The 17,266-nt window shown below is 42.2% G+C and overlaps 1 protein-coding gene across 5 annotated transcripts in view; it reads right to left on the bottom strand.

Moving 5' to 3' along the window:
* PPP6R2 (protein phosphatase 6 regulatory subunit 2) overlaps nucleotides 1-17,266 on the bottom strand; it is a 91,557-nt gene that overhangs the window by 43,108 nt on the left and 31,183 nt on the right. For 4 of the 5 annotated variants that reach the window (XR_007517461.1, XM_049884761.1, XM_049884759.1 and 1 more), the window contains exon 2: nucleotides 16,089-16,222. The gene's annotated coding sequence lies outside the window, so the exon portion shown is untranslated. Of the gene's footprint in view, nucleotides 1-9,643; nucleotides 9,733-16,088; nucleotides 16,223-17,266 lie in introns of all 5 variants that reach the window. The other variant, XM_049884760.1, reaches the window with a different exon arrangement.

Here is a 17,266-nt window from a genome sequence, read left to right as displayed (position 1 = left end):
GGTAAATGCGTATCAAAACCACAAGATATCAGTCCACCCCACAAAGACAACTATAATCAAAAACACAAACAACAACAGATGTTGGTGAGGATGTGAAGAACTGGAGCCTCCATTCACTGCTGGTGGGAACTTTAAAATGGTACAGTCATCGTGGAAAACCGTTTGGAGATTTCTCAAAAAGGTAAACACAGGACTGCCATACTATCCAGCAATTCCACTCCTAGGTATACACCCAAAAGAATTTAAAGCAGAAACACAAACAGGTACATGTACACCAATGTTCGCTGTAGCACTACTACAATACCCAAAAGGTGGAAACAACTTAAATGTCCATCAACAAACACGCGGATAAACAAAATGTGGCACACACATATGCTGGAGTATTACGCCACCGTAAAGAGAAACGAGATCCTGATACATGCTACATCATGCACTAACCTTGAAAACATTACACTGAGTGAAACAAGTGGGACACAAAAAGACAAATATTCCATGATTCCATTTATGGGAAATACCTAGACTGGGCAAATGTACAGAGACCAGGGGCTATGAGTGGTTACCAGGGTAAGAGGGAGAGGGGAGGGCGCTGAGCTTCTGTCAAGGGAGATGGAAATTTCTGGAAATGAGTAACAGCGATGGCTGCACAACATGATGAACATAATGTCACTGAGTCGCACATGTAAAGTAAAAGCTGAAATGGCAAATTTTTTAAAAAATCAAAATGGATCAAAGACCTAAATGTAAGAAATGCCATAAAACTCTTAAAAGGAAACATGAGCAAATCTTTGTGACCTTGGATTTGGCACCGGTTTCTTAAATACGAAAAAAAAAAAAAAGCAAAAATATAGATATAGACAAATTGGAGTTCATCAAAATTAAAAGCTTTCGTGCTTCAAATGACACCATCAAGAAAATGAAAAGGTAATCCACAGGATGTGAGAAAATACTTGTAAGTCATATACCCAATAAGGAACTTATATCTAGAATACAAATAACAACTCTCAAAAGTCAATAATTAAAATGTGACCCTGGGGGAGAAACGACTCAGAAGAGGAGGGTGAGAACGGTTACCCAACTGGAAGAATGTAATCAATGTCACTGGACACGTAGAAACTACTGAACTGGTGTACGTTCTGCTGTGTATATTCTCAACAACAACCAAATATAATAAAAAATTTTTTTTAATTCATTTGAGTAGCACCTAAAGATGTGCTTGCTTAGAAAACTGCCTGTCGTAAACTAAGCACTATAAAAATGTATTGTTAAGGAAATAAATGAAAGCTGAGTTAAAAAAAAAAAATGATCAAAGTATGTGAATAGACATTTCTCCAAAGAAGATACACAAATGGCCAAAAAGCACATGAAAAGCTGCTCAACATCAGTGGCCATCAGGAAAATGCAAATCAAAACCACAATGAGATAGATGTTGTTGTTGGGTGCCATGGAGTGGATTCTGACTCACAGTGACCCCATGTACAACAGAATAAAACACTGCCTGGTCCGGCAATACCCTCACAATCATTCTCACGCCTGGGCCCACTGATGCAACCACTGGGTCCATCCATCTTGTTGAAGGTCTTCCTCTTTTTCGCTGACTCTCGACTTTACCAAGCATGATGTCCTTTTCCAGGAACTGGTCCCTCTTGATAACATGTCCAAAGTATGTAAGACAAAGTCTCACCATCCTCACTTCAATGGAGCACTCTGGCTGTACTTCTTCTCAGACAGATATGTTTGTTTTTCTGGCAGTCCATGGTATATTCAATACTCTTCTCCAACACTATAATTCAAAGGCATAAATTCTTCTTTGGTCTTCCTTATTCACTGTCCAGCTTTCACATGCACATGAGGTGATTGAACACACCATGGCTTGGGTCAGGCACACCTTAGTCTTCAAGATGATATCTTTGTTTTTCAACACTTTAAAGAGATTTCCTGCATATTTGCCCAATGCAATGTGTCTTTTGACTTCTTACTGCTGCTTGCATGGGCACTGATTGTGGATCCAAGTAAAATGAAATCCTTGACGACGTCAATCTTTTCTCCATTTATCATGATGTTGCTTACTGGTCCAGCTCTGAGAATTTTTGCTTTCTTTATGTTGAGGTATAATGTATACTGAAGGTTGTGGTCTTTGATCTTCGTCCATAAATGCCTCAAGTCCTCTTCATTTTCAGCAAGCAAGGTTCTGTCATCTGCATAGTGCAGGTTGTCAATGAGTTGTCCTCCAATCCTGATGCCCCGTTCTTCATATAGTTCAGTTTCTCTGATTATTTACTCAGCATATGGATTGAATAAGTATGATGAAAGGATACAACCCTGATGCACCATTTTCCCGACTTTAAACCATGCCATATCCCCTTGTTCTTTTCAAACAACTGCCTCTTGGTCTAAGTACAGGTTCCTCACAAGCACAACTAAGTGTTCTGGAATTCCCATTCTTTGTAATGTTATCCATAATTTGTTATGACCCACAAAGTCGAATGCCTTAGCACAGTCAAAAAAAACACAAGTAAACATCTTTCTGGCATCCTCTGCTTTCAGGCAGGATCCACCTGACATCAGCAATGATATCCCTGGTTCCACATCCCCTTCTGAATCCGGCTTGAATTTCTGGCAGTTCCCTGTCAATGTACTGCTGCAACTGCTTTTGAATGATCTTCAGCAAATATTTAACTTGTATATGATATCAGTGATACCGCTCGATAATTTCCACAACCTTTTTGGAATGAGTACAAATGTGGATTTCTTCCAGTCAGTTGGCCAGGAAGCTGTCTTCCAAATTTCTTGGCATAGACGAGTGAGCACCGCCAGTGCTGCATCCCTTTGTTGAAACGTCGTAACTGGTATTCCGTCAACTCCTGAAGCCTTGTGTTTTGCCAGTGCCTTCAGTGCAGCTTGGACCGCTTTAGTACCATCGGTTGTTGATCTTATGCCACCTCCTGAAATGGCTGAACATCGACCAATTCTTTTTGGTACACTGACATTCTGTATTCCTTCCATTCACTCCATCCATGAGATGGATAGCTATAATCAAAACCAAAATAATAACAAAGGTTGGCAAGGATGTGGAGAAACTAGAACCCTCCTATACTGCTGGCAGGAACGTAAAATGATGCAGTCACTTTGGATAACAGTCTGACAGTTCCTCCAAAGGTTAAACAAAGTTCCCACATGATCCATTCCATTCCTAGGAATGCACCCAAGAGAAATGAAAACATGTCCACACCAAAACTTGTACATCAACGTTTACAGCAGCAGTACTCAAAACAGCCAAAGGTGCAAACAACTCAAACGTCCATTCGCTGATAAGTAAATAAAATGTGCCATATCCATACAACGGAATATTATTCAGCCATGAAAAGAAATAAAGTACTAATACACGCAACAACCTGGATGAGCCTGGGAAATACCACGCTGGGTGAAAGAAGCCGGACACAAAAGACCACATGTTGTATGATGGCATTTATACAAAATGTCCAGGGACAGAAAGTGAATTACTGGTTGCCCAGGGCACGGAGGAAGAGGGGGAATGGAGAGTGACGGCTAAAGAGCACATGGTTTCTTTCTGAAATTATGAAAATGTTCTGAATTTGACTGTGGTTTGGTGTATATTTTGTTGTGTATATTTCACCACCAAAAACCAAACCAAACCCACTGCTGTCAAGTTAATTCCGACTTGTAGAGACCCTACAGGACAGGGTACAACTGCCCCACAGGGTTTCCAAGGCTGTGATCTTTACAGAAGCAGGCTGCCACATCTCCCTCCCTCGGAGCAGCTACGGGGTGCAAACCACCAACCTTTTGGTAGCAGCCGCGCACTTCAACCACTGCACCACCAGGGCTCCTTACTTTCGCAATAAAGATAAGTAAATAAATCTTGAAAACGTTAAAAAAAAAAAAAAGATTGTACAACTGTGAAGATATTAAAAACCACTGAGCTGCACACTTTAAATAGGTGAATTTTATGGTATATGAACTATATCTCAATAAAGCTATCACCAAACAAAATCCTATGTCTGACACTAAGTAGTAACATATCCCTTAAAACCCTTTAAGTTAGAAAGGTAATTAAATATTTACAATTGAATAATAACTAAAATGTTATTTGTCATAATTTCTGAGACAAAGCTAGAAGCAGTACTTTGGAGAAAAATGCAGAGCTTTAAATACATTCACAAGGATATTAACAAAACAATCAAATCCATTGCGATCAAGTCGAATCCAACTCACAGCACCCCTATATAAGGATATATAAGGATTCACAGGTTAAAAACAAAGAAACTCAACAATTAACTGAAGAAGCTGAAGAACAACAGCAGAACCAACCAGAAGGAAAAGGAATGAAATGATAAACGTAACAACATGAACCAATGAAAGAGAGAATTTTAAAAGTGAGATTAACTAAACTAAAAATGGATTCTTTGGAAAAACAGGTATCTAGTAAAATGCAAATAAAATACAGAACAATAAATGGGAAGTAACTATAGAGACAACAGAGATTAAGGGCGGGGGGACAGACCTAGATGGACTACAGACACTTCTTCAAAAACTTCAGGAAACAGTTCATTTCTATCTGATATAAGCTGCTGCTCTCGAGAAAGCTCCCCAGGTAAGGCCAGTGTAACCTCAACACCCAATCAAAACACGGACAAGAAGAGACATATGTAAGTCCACTTCATTCGTGACTAAGAATAAAACGTCAGCTAGCTGAATGTAACAGTACTGTATGATGACAAAACAGGATTTATCCCAGGAATGTAACAAAATCAGATCCTCTACCAATGCAAATTACCAAATTAATAGACCAGGAGAGAAAAATCATTTTATCATCTTAACTGATAAAGAAAAAGCATTTGATAAAGTTCAACACTTACCTATTGTAAAAAAGAACAAAGACAACCTCTTAGCAAGCTAATAATAGAAGAAAGCTTCTTAATGAGGTAAATGTATACACTTGACATCTAAACCAAACATTATACTTAAAAGAGAAACTTTCCACTTGAGACTGGGAACACCACTGCTGTCTAACACACTGCTGGAAGTCTCTGCCCTTGTGACAAGGTGAGAAAAAGAACTTAGAAGTGTACGGACATGGAAGGAAAGATTTATAGCCATCGTTATTTGAAGGTGATCATCTACCTAGGAAAGAAAACAGAAAACAAACTAATAAAACAAATACCAGTAAAGTTGTCAGATACAAGATCAACCTACCAAACCTAATGCCATTTCTCTACCCTAGTAATAACCAACTAGAAAATATAATTTTTAAAAAGATAACAGTCATAGACAGTAGTCACTAAAACTATAAAGTATCTAGGAAGTGGAAAGAAATATATGACTACTACAGAGAAATATTATAAACTCTAATAAAAAAATATAGCATACTTCAGTTAGGTTTTTTGAGAAGCTCATTAAATATTCTAACACATACATGAAAAAAAGGAAGGTCCTTTTTAGTGTTGACTCACAGTAATCAGATAAATGCAAAGTGAACACTGAGCTCTCACTTCCTATCTATCGGACACAGAACGCTGGATAATTCAAAGCACTGGCAGGGGTGGGAGACAAGACTGGTCGGCCACAGGACACCATGGCAGTACTGGAGAAACCGCAGACGTGCACCCACTAGACCAGCAACTCCCCTCCTGCTACACACCCCAAAGAAATAAAAGACCCACACACAAGGACGGGCTGCCATTCACACAGTAGAATAACTACCACATATAGGCAGAGACAGAGGAAATACTGAAGTGGTCAAGGATTTCATTTTACTTGGATCCACCATCAATGCCCATGGAAGCGGCAGTCAAGAAATCAAACAAATTGCACTGGGCAAATCTGCTGCAAAAGACCTCTTTAAAGTGTTAAAAAAGGGAAGACGTCACCCTGAAGACTAAGGTGCACCTGACCCAAGCCACGGTGTGTTCAGTTGCCTCACAGCATGTGGAAGTTGGACAATGATAAGGAAGACCAGAGAAGAACTGACGCATCTGGATTACGGTGCTGGCGAAGAATAGTTAATACACCACGGGCTGCAAGAAGAACAAATAACTCTGTCTTGGAAGAAGTACAACCAGAATGTTCCTTAGACATGAGGATGGCAAGACTTTGTCTCACATACTTTGGCTACGTTATCAGGAAGGACCAGCCCATGGAGAAGGACATCATGCCCGGTGTAATGGACTGAACTGTGCCCCTCAAAAACACGTCAACTTGGCCAGACCATGATTCCCAGAATTGTGTGGTTGTCCTCCATTGTGTGATTTGATGTAATCTTCTTATGAGTTGTAAATCCTAATCTCTGCCTGTAGTTTATGAGGCAAGATTAGGTTATGTTAGAGAGGATTAGGGTGGGATGCAACACCCTTACTCAGGGCACATTCCTGATTCTACGTAAAGCGTGTTTCCCTGCATCACCTTTTACCTTACAAGAGATAAAAGGAGACAAGAAGCAAGCAGAAAGATAGGGACCTCATACTACCAAAAAACGAGAGCTGGGAGGGAGCGTGTCCTTTGGACCCAGGGTCCCTGTGCTAAGAAACTCCTAGACTAGTTGGAGATTGATGACAATGACCTTGCCCCAGAGCCAACAGACAGAGAAAGCATTCCCCTGGAGCTGGTGCCCTGAATTCGGACTTCTAGCCTCCTAGACCGTGAGAGAATGTATTTCTGTTTGTTAAAGCCATCCACTTATGGTATTTCTGTTACAGCAACACTACATAACTAAGACACTTGATACAGTAGAGGGTCAGCGAAAAAGAGGAAGACCCTCAGTGAGATGGATTGACACAGCGGCTGCAACAGTGGGCTCAAACACAGCAATGACTGAGGATGGCACAGGACCGGGCAGTGTTTTGTTCTGTTGTACACAGGGCTGCTATGAGTCGGAATCGACTGGACAGAACTTAACAACAACAGGCATAGACAAGGAACCAAACGTACACATGGCAACATGGATGAATCTTAACAACGTGGTACTGTGTGAAAAAACTGAAGGAACGGAATGCAGGCCATACCACAATATAACTACATAATTTAAAATGCACGCACACTAAACAACAATATACGTGGTTACAGGAACATGGACGTTTAAGTGGATATACACTAAACATATCAGAATGGTTGCCCATAGGGCAGGGAACGGGGATTCAAGGAAATCGGGACATAAACAAGTAAGGAGCCCTGTCCAGAGCAGGGCAGGTGAGGATGTGTCCTGAATGTGTAGGTATGAGACTCTGCCCTATGCATCTGACGTCCCAAGTCTGCAACGGAAGGAATAAGAACAATGTCGTCTGACTTAAAACCCAAATGCACTCAATCGATGTCATGGTTCTATGGTACGGTCTATCCGGCAGGACTTTCTCTCACTCAAGCAGGGTCACTACCAGCTGAGGCTGAATCTACACCCCTTGCTGGGGCAGCCAGAGGCCACACAGGTCCAAGTTCAAACCTCCACCTCAGCACTGCCACCTAAGTGACTGGGGCATCTGCTGGTTTATATTTGGCTTTCTCCATTTTGTTACATTTTTAAGTTATTTTGGAAAATTTCAAGCAGATACAACAGTAGAAAGGGAAGACTAATGAACCCTCACGCACCCATCACTCAGCTTCAACAACTATCAACTCACAGCCCACCCTGTTTACTCCACCCTGTCTCCCACTCTTCCCACCCCGCCGGGGACCGTGTGGGAGTAAACCCAGACATCACACCACTTCACTGCCCAGGCCTATTCTGAAATGTCTGCCACGTATTATTACCTGGGGCCACGAGACTGTCCAGACATCTGTAATGTCCCTTCACTGGGGGGTTCTTCCAATAAGTGGCCCAGGCAGCACCACACAGAAACTACTGCTCAGAGGCACGCTGAACCGTGCCCATACTCGCCAGCCCCCAGGAAGGGACGTCCACACTGATCTGGATGAAGCCCATACATACAGCCCAGGCGCTGGCTCGCATGTGCTAAAGACCACAGTACCTCCGTGGCAGGGACGGGCCTCATATCTTATGTATCTGTCAAATATTCCATGGACCTACATACAGAACAAATCTTGTACAACTAGTAAAACAAAATTAAACCCAGATAACCACCATCGTATCACTTATCTGTAAATTCTGAAACTTGACAACAAAAAGCTAAGTTAACATCTACTCATTTACCCTTAAATATAAAACAAAAAGAAAATTTAGTGAGGATATTTACCCTGTAAACAAAGATTTTCAAGGGCTCTGAAGAATTCATTTACGTTTACAGAATCAATGTATCAACTGATAACGTTAATTAGTACCTACTCATTAAACCGAGTCCCCATAATTTGTAAAGTTAGTCTAGCTCAGTGATTCCAAGCCATCAGGATTTCATAAACCTGTAAACTTTCTTCTCTTTTCTACAAGACTACCAATGTTTCAACTTTGCCAAGCAAGGAAGAGAGTATGAGGGAGGAAGAGATAAAGAAAAGGAGACACAAAGGAGGAAAGGAAAAGATAAGCTACCATCTACAATTACCCTTCATTTCAGAAAACAATGATTTTTTTTTTTTTTAAATCAAACAACAAAAAAAAAAGAAGGCCATAACCTCAGGATTGAGGATAATGTTTTACTTTGAAAAAATGTAGTTTAAAAAAAAAAACACTTCATCATACTTATTTTTCTCATCTCACCAATATGGCAGACCTCTAGTCAAGAGCCTCTGCCTACGTTACCACTAACGCCTGAAATAAAACTCTCAAGTTACTCTTAAAATAGTTAACTTAGGCCATTTGCCTCCTTAGCTCATGAGTACATTTTGGTATGCTATTAAGTAACAAAAAATCTCTGCGTGACACCCACATTTCTATGCTTCCGTCAGCGATAGGAGTACTTTATGCACTACTCAGAGATGACAGCACCCACAGCCCCTGAAGGGTTCCCTGTGACAGCACTGATTGAGTCGCTGAGAGTTTCACTGTCAAAGGAACTGGCATAAGCTGAGTCCAGGTCTCCCAGCAGATAACATGCTTCTTTTGAAACGTTTCTGTGTTCCGGCAACCACAGGCTACCCCAGCAGAAGTGCTAGTATGCTCTCCTCTTGATGGCCGGCCCAACATCCTCCTCCCATGCACGCCTGGAGGGCAGTCCTACTGCAGCACCTCAAGAGTCCAGGGGGGACAGACTTCTGTGTCTGCATCTGCTTGTGAATTTGAGGCATCTCTGCTTATACCTGCAGCACGAGCACACTAGACGGACCCTCTCACGTCCTGACGATACCCTCAGTATCCCATCTGGATTGTCCAACATGTTGTTGCCCACATCTTCCAGATTCTTCTCCAACAGCCAAGTGACAGGAACTCCAAATTCTGCTCCTGTATTTACTTTTTCAGGTTAGCATAACCATCAGAAAGTAGCTTTCAAACAGAAAAGTTACCCATAAGATCATATAGTTCCATGAAAGAGCCCTTCAAAAAAAGAACATTCTGTGGTAGAGACTGTTGCCAAGAAAGAATCAGAATATGAAATGCACCTTGTTACCTGTCTGGCCACAAATCAATTTTTTTTTTTAAGATTTTTGATCAAAGTCCAGCTCTGTTATGTGATCTGAGACCAGTTAGATAACCTCTTGTGCCTAGATTTCCTCACCTGCAAAATGGGAACAATAAGCATACCTGTCTCGTAGAGCTGTCATGAACATAAAACGAGCTGCTTCACATAAAGGGCTGAGAGGAATTTCTGGGACATTTTATTCCCAAACGCTCTGTCCATGGAGAAGAGAAAGAAATACAGAGATGAGGTGGTGGGGCCAACACAGGCCAGCGGGGCCACTGAGCAAGCCCACCACTCCCCAATTCCATCGTCCTGGTGTCTTGAACTCAGACCTGGTGGGATTACTTATACCATGAAAAATCAGCAAACGCTACGAATCAGGAGGATCTTTTCCCTCCCCCAAAGAGCCAGTTGTCAACTATTTACCAACACACCACCAGATGGGCTAAATGTCTGAATTCCATTTCGTCTGGAAAAAAATGACAATATGGGCCTGTGATGGTTAGGGTTGTGTGTCAACTTGACTGGGCCACTATTCTCAGTGGTTCGGCAGTCGTATGATGTTATGATCACTTCCGTGATGAGATTTGATATAATGCGATCACCTCCATGATGAGATTCTGCTGTATCAAAGCTGAAGGGGAGTTTCACTGCACATGCGGCCCGTATCAAATATTAAGCAGACATTCTGGCAAGGCTCGGGGGCTTTTGCTCACTCTGGACCTGCAGCTGGCTCCTGTTTGTCTGATCTCTGGTTCTTGGGTCTTGAGCTAGCAGCTTACCTGTACGGTCTTGCCTGTCAATCTTAGGATGCATCAATTTTTGCAACCTGTGAGCAAGAGCCCTGCCCTCTGACCTACCGATCTTGAGCTCGCCAGCCCCTCAATCAGGAGAAGCATCTATCCTGACCCGTGGACTTGGGATGTTCCAAACTCTATAATCATGTCAGCCACTTCCTGGCTATAAATCACTCTCTCTATATTTATACCTTTCCCGTTTTGTTTCTCTAAGAATCCAGCCCGAGACAATGGCCTAGCCAGCTGACATACTTTGGGGGACACAATTCAGACCATACCATTCCACCCTTTGTCGTTGCTGTCACGTGCCATCGAGTCAATTCCGACTCATAGCGACCCCGTGTACCACAGAACAAAACTCTGCCCAGGCCTGCACCGTGCCCACAAATCTTTTCATGCTTGAGCCCAGTGTTGCAGCCGCTGTGTCAATCCACCTCGTGGAGGGTCTTCCTCTTTTCCGCTGACCCTGTACTCTGCCAAGCATGATGTCCTTCTCCAGGGACTGATCCCGCCTGACAGCTTGTCCAACGTAAGACCCAGTCTCGCCATCCCTGCTTCTGAGAAGCATCCTGGCTGTATTTCTTCCAAGACAGGTTTGTTCATTCTTTTGGCAGTCCATGGTATATTCAATATTCTTCACCAACACCACAATTCAAAGGCATCGATTCTTCTTCGCTTTTCCTTATTCATTGTCCAGCTTTCACATGCATATGATGTGATTGAAAATACCAGGGCTTGGGTCAGGCACACCTCAGTCCTCAAGGTGACATCTTTGCTCTTCAACACTTTAAAGAGGTCCTTTGCAGCAGATCTGCCCAATGCAACGCATCTTTTGATTTCTTGACTGCTGCTTCCATGGCTGTTGATTGTGGATCCAAGTAAAATGAAATCCTTGACGACTTCAACCTTTTCTCCGTTTATCATGATGTTGCTCACTGGTCCAGTTGTGAGGATTTTTGTTTTCTTTATGTTGAGGTGCAATCCATACTGAAGGCTGTGGTCTTTGATCTTCATCAGTAAGTGCTTCAAGTCCTCTTCACTTTCAGCAAGCAAGGTTGTGTCATCTGCATAACGCAGGTTGTTAATGAGTCTTCCTCCAATCCTGATGCCCCGTTCTTCTTCATATAGTCCGGCTTCTCAGATTATTGCTCAGCATAAAGATTGAATAGGTATGGTGAAAGGATACAACCCTGACACACACCCTTCCTGACTTTAAACCACTCGGTATCCCCTTGTTCTGTCCAGACAACTGCCTCTTAATCTACGTAAAGGTTCCTCATGAGCACAATTAAGTGTTCTGCAATTCCCATTCTTTGCAATGTTATCCATAATTTGTTATGATCCACATAGTCGAATGCCTTTGCATAGTCAATAAAACACAGGTAAACATCCTTCTGGTATTCTCCGCTTTCAGTCAGGATCCATCTGACATCAGCAATGATATCCCTGGTTCCATGTCATCTTCTGAATCCGACCTGAATTTCTGGCAGTTCCCTGTCAATATACTGCTGCAGCCACTTTTGAATGATCTTCAGCAAAATTTTGCTTGCATGTGATATTAATGATATTTTTCTATAATTTGTGCATTCAGTTGGATCATCTTTCTTAGGAATAGGCATAAATGTGGATCTCTTCCAATCAGTTGGCCAGGTAGATGTCTTCCAAATTGCTTGGCATAGATGACTGAGCACTTCCAGCGCTGCATCAGTTTGTTGAAACATCTCAAATGATATTCCATCAACTCCCGGAGCCTTGTTTTTCACCAATGCCTTCAGAGCAGCTTGGACTTCTTAGAGCAGCTTGGACTTCTTCCTTCAGTACCATCGGTTCCTGATAATATGTCACCTCTTGAAATGGTTGAATATCCACCAATTCTTTTTGGTGTAATGACTCTATGTACTCCTTCCATCTTCTTTTCACACTTCCTGCATCGTTTAATATTTTCCCCATAGAATCCTTCACTATTGCCACTAGAGGCTTGAATTTTTTCTTCAGCTCTTTTAGCTTGAGAAATGCCAACTGTGTTCCTCCCTTTTGATTTTCTATCTCCAGCTCTTTGCACGTCATTATAATATTTTGTCTTCTCAAGCCGCCCTTTGAAATCTTCTGTTCAGCTGTTTTGGTTCATCATTTCTTCCTTTTGGTTTAGCTGCTCGACATTCAAGAGCAAGTTTCAAAGTTTCTTCTGACATCCATTCCGGTCTTTTCTTTCTTTCCTGCCTTTTTAATGACCTCTTGCTTTCTTCATGTATGACGTCCTTGATGTCATTCCACAGCTCGTCTAGTCTTTGGTCATTACTGTTCAACGCATCAAATCTATTCTTGAGATGGTCTCTAAATTGAGGTGGGATATACTCAAGGTCATACTTTGGCTCTCGGGGACTTGTTCTAATTTTCTTTAGTTTCGACTTGAACTTGCATATGAGTAATTGATGGGTCTGTTATACGATCGGCCCCTGGCCTTGTTCTGACTGATGATACTGAGCTTTTCCATCGTCTCTTTCCACAGATGCAGTCAGTTTGATTCCCGTGTATTCCACTTGGTGAGGTCCATGTGTATAGTCGCCATTTACGTTGGTGAAAAAGGTATTGGCAATGAAGAAGTCGTTGGTCTTGCAAAATTCTATCGTGGGATCTATGGCATCGTTTCGATCACCAAGGCCATGTTTTCCAACTACTGATCCTTCTTCTTTGTTTCCAGTTTTCACGTCCCAATCACCAATAATTATCAATGCATCCTCATTACATGTTCAATCAATTTCAGACTGCAGAGGTTGGAAAAAATCTTCAATTTCTTCACCTTTGGCCATAGTGGTTTAATCTGAATTATAGTCACATTAGCTGGTCTTCCTTGTAGGTGTATGGATATCATCCTATCACTGACAGCTTTGTACTTCAGAACAGATCCTGAAATGTTCTTTTTGACGATGAATGCAGCGCCATTTCTCTTCAAGCTGTCATTCCTGGCATAGGAGACCAGATGATTATCCGATTCAAAATGGCCAATACCAGTCCATTTCAGCTCACTTACACCTGGGATAGCGATCTTTATGTTTGCCATTTCATTTTTGACAATTTCCAATTTTCCTAGATTCGTACCTCGTACATTCCAGGTTCTGACTATTAATGGATGTTTGCAACTGTTTCTTCTCATTTTGAGTCGTGCCACATCAGCAAATGAAGGTCCCGAAAGCTTCACTCTATCACGTCATTAAGGTTGACTCTACTTTGAGGAGGCAGCTCTTCCCTAGTTGTCTTTTGAGTGCCTTGCAAACTGGGGAGCTCATATTCTGGCACTATATCAGACAATGTTCCACTGCTGTTCATAAGATTTTCACTGGCTAATTCTTTTCAGAAGTAGACTGAGGGTTCTACTTCCTAGTCTGTCTTAGTCTGGAAGCTCAGCTGAAACCTGCCTGCCATAGGTGACCCTGCTGGTATCTGAATACCAGTGGCATAGCTTCCAGTATCACAGCAACACACAAGCCCCTACAGTACAACAAACTGACAGCCACGCGGGGGCTTTGGTTCCCCCAAAATTCATATTCTCTCCACATGTAAAACACATTCACCCCATCATATCATCCCAAAAGCCTTAAATCAATTGCAAGTGCAAATTCCATCCTAGGGCAAAGTTCTTCTTCATCTTTGAAATCTAGAATACAAGTTATCTGCTTCCAAAGTACTATGATAAAACAGTCACAAGGTAGATATTTCCATTACAAATGGGAGAACATAGAGAGAAAAAAGGAATAACGGGCACCAAGCAAGTAAAAAACCCGGCAGAACAATTTACATTAGCTCTTAAGGCTTGAAAATAATCCTCTGTTCTCTGAGGCCATTTAGGCAATGGTCCTGCCCTCCAAACTATGGGTGTTGGCCATACTCTCCAGATTCTGGGTAGAGGCCCCTTTGCCCTGGGCTTCAATTCCACCATCCAGGCCCACTGGGACAGCAACTCTGCTGCCTCAGATTTGGGCGGCCCCATTCTTAGTCAGTTTGATTGGCAAACCTCCCCTCTAGGCCATGGCAGGCCCCGTTCTTTTGCCCCTAGGGCACGGCAGCCCCACCCCCTCAGCACTGAGCAACAGATCTGGCACTCATGAATGGCAGACCCATGCTCTAGAATTGAGTTGGTGAAGATCTGACTCTTTGAAACCTGAGAGGCTGTGGTCCCACCCTTTGATAGCCAGGAGGCCATGTTTTAACCCTTTGAGAAGTCAGAGGTCACAGCCCCACCTTTTGAAACTCTGAGGCAGGCCTGCTTCCCATGCTCCAAGTGTCTTCACCTTCTGTCTCCCGGTTCCTTGGCCTCTCGGCCCCATGGGCCAGGCCTCTGCCCGGCTCAAGCAAGTGTTACAAAGCTATTTAGCTCTACCAGTAAGTGCCCAGGGGTACCCCACTCTACCAGGAAGCGTCCTGCCTAAAGGCACTCAGCTCTCTTGCTCCGTGGGTCAGTTCCCACACCATCTTGCACCAGTCTCCGGGTTTTGCTGCCACCGTTTCTCTGCTGCTGCTTCTCGTCTTTGTGCCATCTCCAGTGTTACAGAGCTCTCCCTCACTTCCTTCTGAGTCTTCACCAGAATTGTCTTTGATGTCCATAATTCCAACAGTCTTGTCGAGGCAATCTAGGCTTTTACTATTAAAAACTTTAAATCTCTTTCAGCATCTACCTATTACTCAATTCCAAAACCACTTCTACATTGTGGGTATCTGTTAGAGCCAGAGGGGGAGGAACAACTCAGAAAAGGAGGGTGAGAACGGATACACGACTTGAAGAATGTAATCAATGTCAGTGAATTGTACATGGAGAAACTGTTGAACTGGTGTATGTTTTGCTATGTATATTCTCAACGACAATAAAAATTTTTTTTAAATCACGTTTATTATAAAATATATAACATCTACTTGGATTGTGATGGGAAAGTCTTCTAGGAGCATATAATACTTATGGAGGCGTGCTGGTGGTGCAGTGGTTAAGAGCTACGGTGAGCGACAGCTGCTAACCAGCCCCTCCTTGGGAACCCTATGGGGCAGTTCTACTCCGTCCAATGTGGTCGCTATGAGTCGGAATCAACTTGAAGGCAATGGGTTTTTTTTGGAATACTGCTAGAAAAAGTGCTTCCCGCCCTTTTTCATCTAGTTATCACCTTGGATGGCAACTACGACAGTGTATATGCCCTGGTTCATTTGTTCCCTGCAAGTGAGATAAGGCATATAGCCCACTACCTAGGCATAACTGTCTTCACTTTATTTGGACTACACTTTGCTTTGGAGGAAACCCTAGTGGCGTAGTGGTTAAGTGCTATGGCTGCTAACTAAAAGGTTGGCAGTTCGAATCCACCATTTGCCCTTTGGAAACACTGTGGGGCAGTTCTACTCTGTCCTGTAGGGTCGCTATGAGTCAGAACTGACTCAATGGCAATGGATTTGGTTTTCTGGTTAGCTTTGGAGAGCCTAAGTAACTTGCCCACAGGCACACACACAGCATCTCAAAAGCAGACGGGAGAAAGTAAAAGAGTAACGAAAATAAACAACATTGTGAATATAATTTATGCCACTGAACTGAACACTTAAAAATGGTTCAAATGGAAAATTTTATGCTATATATATTTTAACACAATTAAAAAAAACTGAGACAACAGCCCGTATGCATTCCTTAAAAACTAAAGTCTCTGCTGTCACCCATTTTTGAACTTATACCTATGTAATGTATTAGCACAAATTACATAATAAAGTAGAAACAAACAGAAAAAGAAAATTATCTTACCTTCTTTAGAAACTTCTTGCTTAAATCTTGTATTCAGGCAAAACATGAAAACACTTGGGGGTTTTTCATGGAGTATATGCAACTTTAAGAAATTTTTTTTCACTCAGTGGAAGATTTCTGTATAATCTTTTTGCCTGAAAAATAAGAGGAAAAAAACTTATCTTAAGTTCTGCCTTTGTGAAGTTAACTTACCAAAAAGGCAGGCAAAGGAAAAGGAAAACATCGATAAAGAAAGCGTAATCATTTTACTAGAGCCCTTGGGTGGTGCAAATGATTAACATGCTTGTTGCTAACCAAAAGGTTGGTGGTTTGAGTCCACCCACGGGCACTCTGGAAGAAAGGCCTGGTGATTCTATTTCCAAAAACACAGCCATTGAACACTCTATGGCGCACAGTTACGCTCTGACACACGTGGGGTCACCATGAGTCGGAATCAACTCAAGGGCAAATGGTTTGGGTTTTGGTAATCATTTTACAGAAGTCAGTTATCATTACTCAGTATTCAAATTATCAGGAAAGTTTGTCTCTGCTTGTTCTAAAGAGATTTGTAGAATTTGTACCAACCATTCCACATCTGGCTGACTGGCTCAGTGGCTGGAATCCCACTCAAGAATTTAAGGGTACGAGAGGGATTTCTGTGAAGGTGCCTGCAGTTTCCTACCTACACACACGCCACCACCCAGGGACGCACAACCTTGGTCACAAGGAGGGGCCTGGTGGCTCAGGGCTTAAGAGCTCAGCTGCTAAACCAAAGGCTGGCAGTTCAAGTCCACCAGCTGCTCCTCGGAACCCTCATGGGGCAGTTCTACTCTGTCCTGTAGGGTTGCTATGAGTCGGAATCAACTTGACAGCAACGGGTTGGTCACAAGGACGACTGAAGAGCTCACTGCAAACACATCGCAACTTTTCAGAGAAAAGCTCTCAAAAATATTCCAATTGTGGTCTCTAAGTACCATTTCCAAATAAAGTGAGTTATTTGTCTTTTTGTTGTTAAGCTGTTGAAGTTTTATGTATATTTATACATATTTTAGTTATTAGATTGTCAGATACATGGTTTCTGAAGACATTCTCCAGTCAGTAGCTTATCTTTTCACTTTTTCGGTAAAGTCTTTTGATGATCAAAAGTTTTTAATTTTTATGAGATCCCATTTACTTGTTTTGTCTTTTGCAACAATGAA

The sequence above is a fragment of the Elephas maximus genome, chromosome 4 (assembly GCF_024166365.1).
Source record: "Elephas maximus indicus isolate mEleMax1 chromosome 4, mEleMax1 primary haplotype, whole genome shotgun sequence".
Lineage (NCBI taxonomy): Eukaryota > Metazoa > Chordata > Mammalia > Proboscidea > Elephantidae > Elephas > Elephas maximus.
This window is presented reverse-complemented; position numbering and strand designations above follow the sequence as displayed.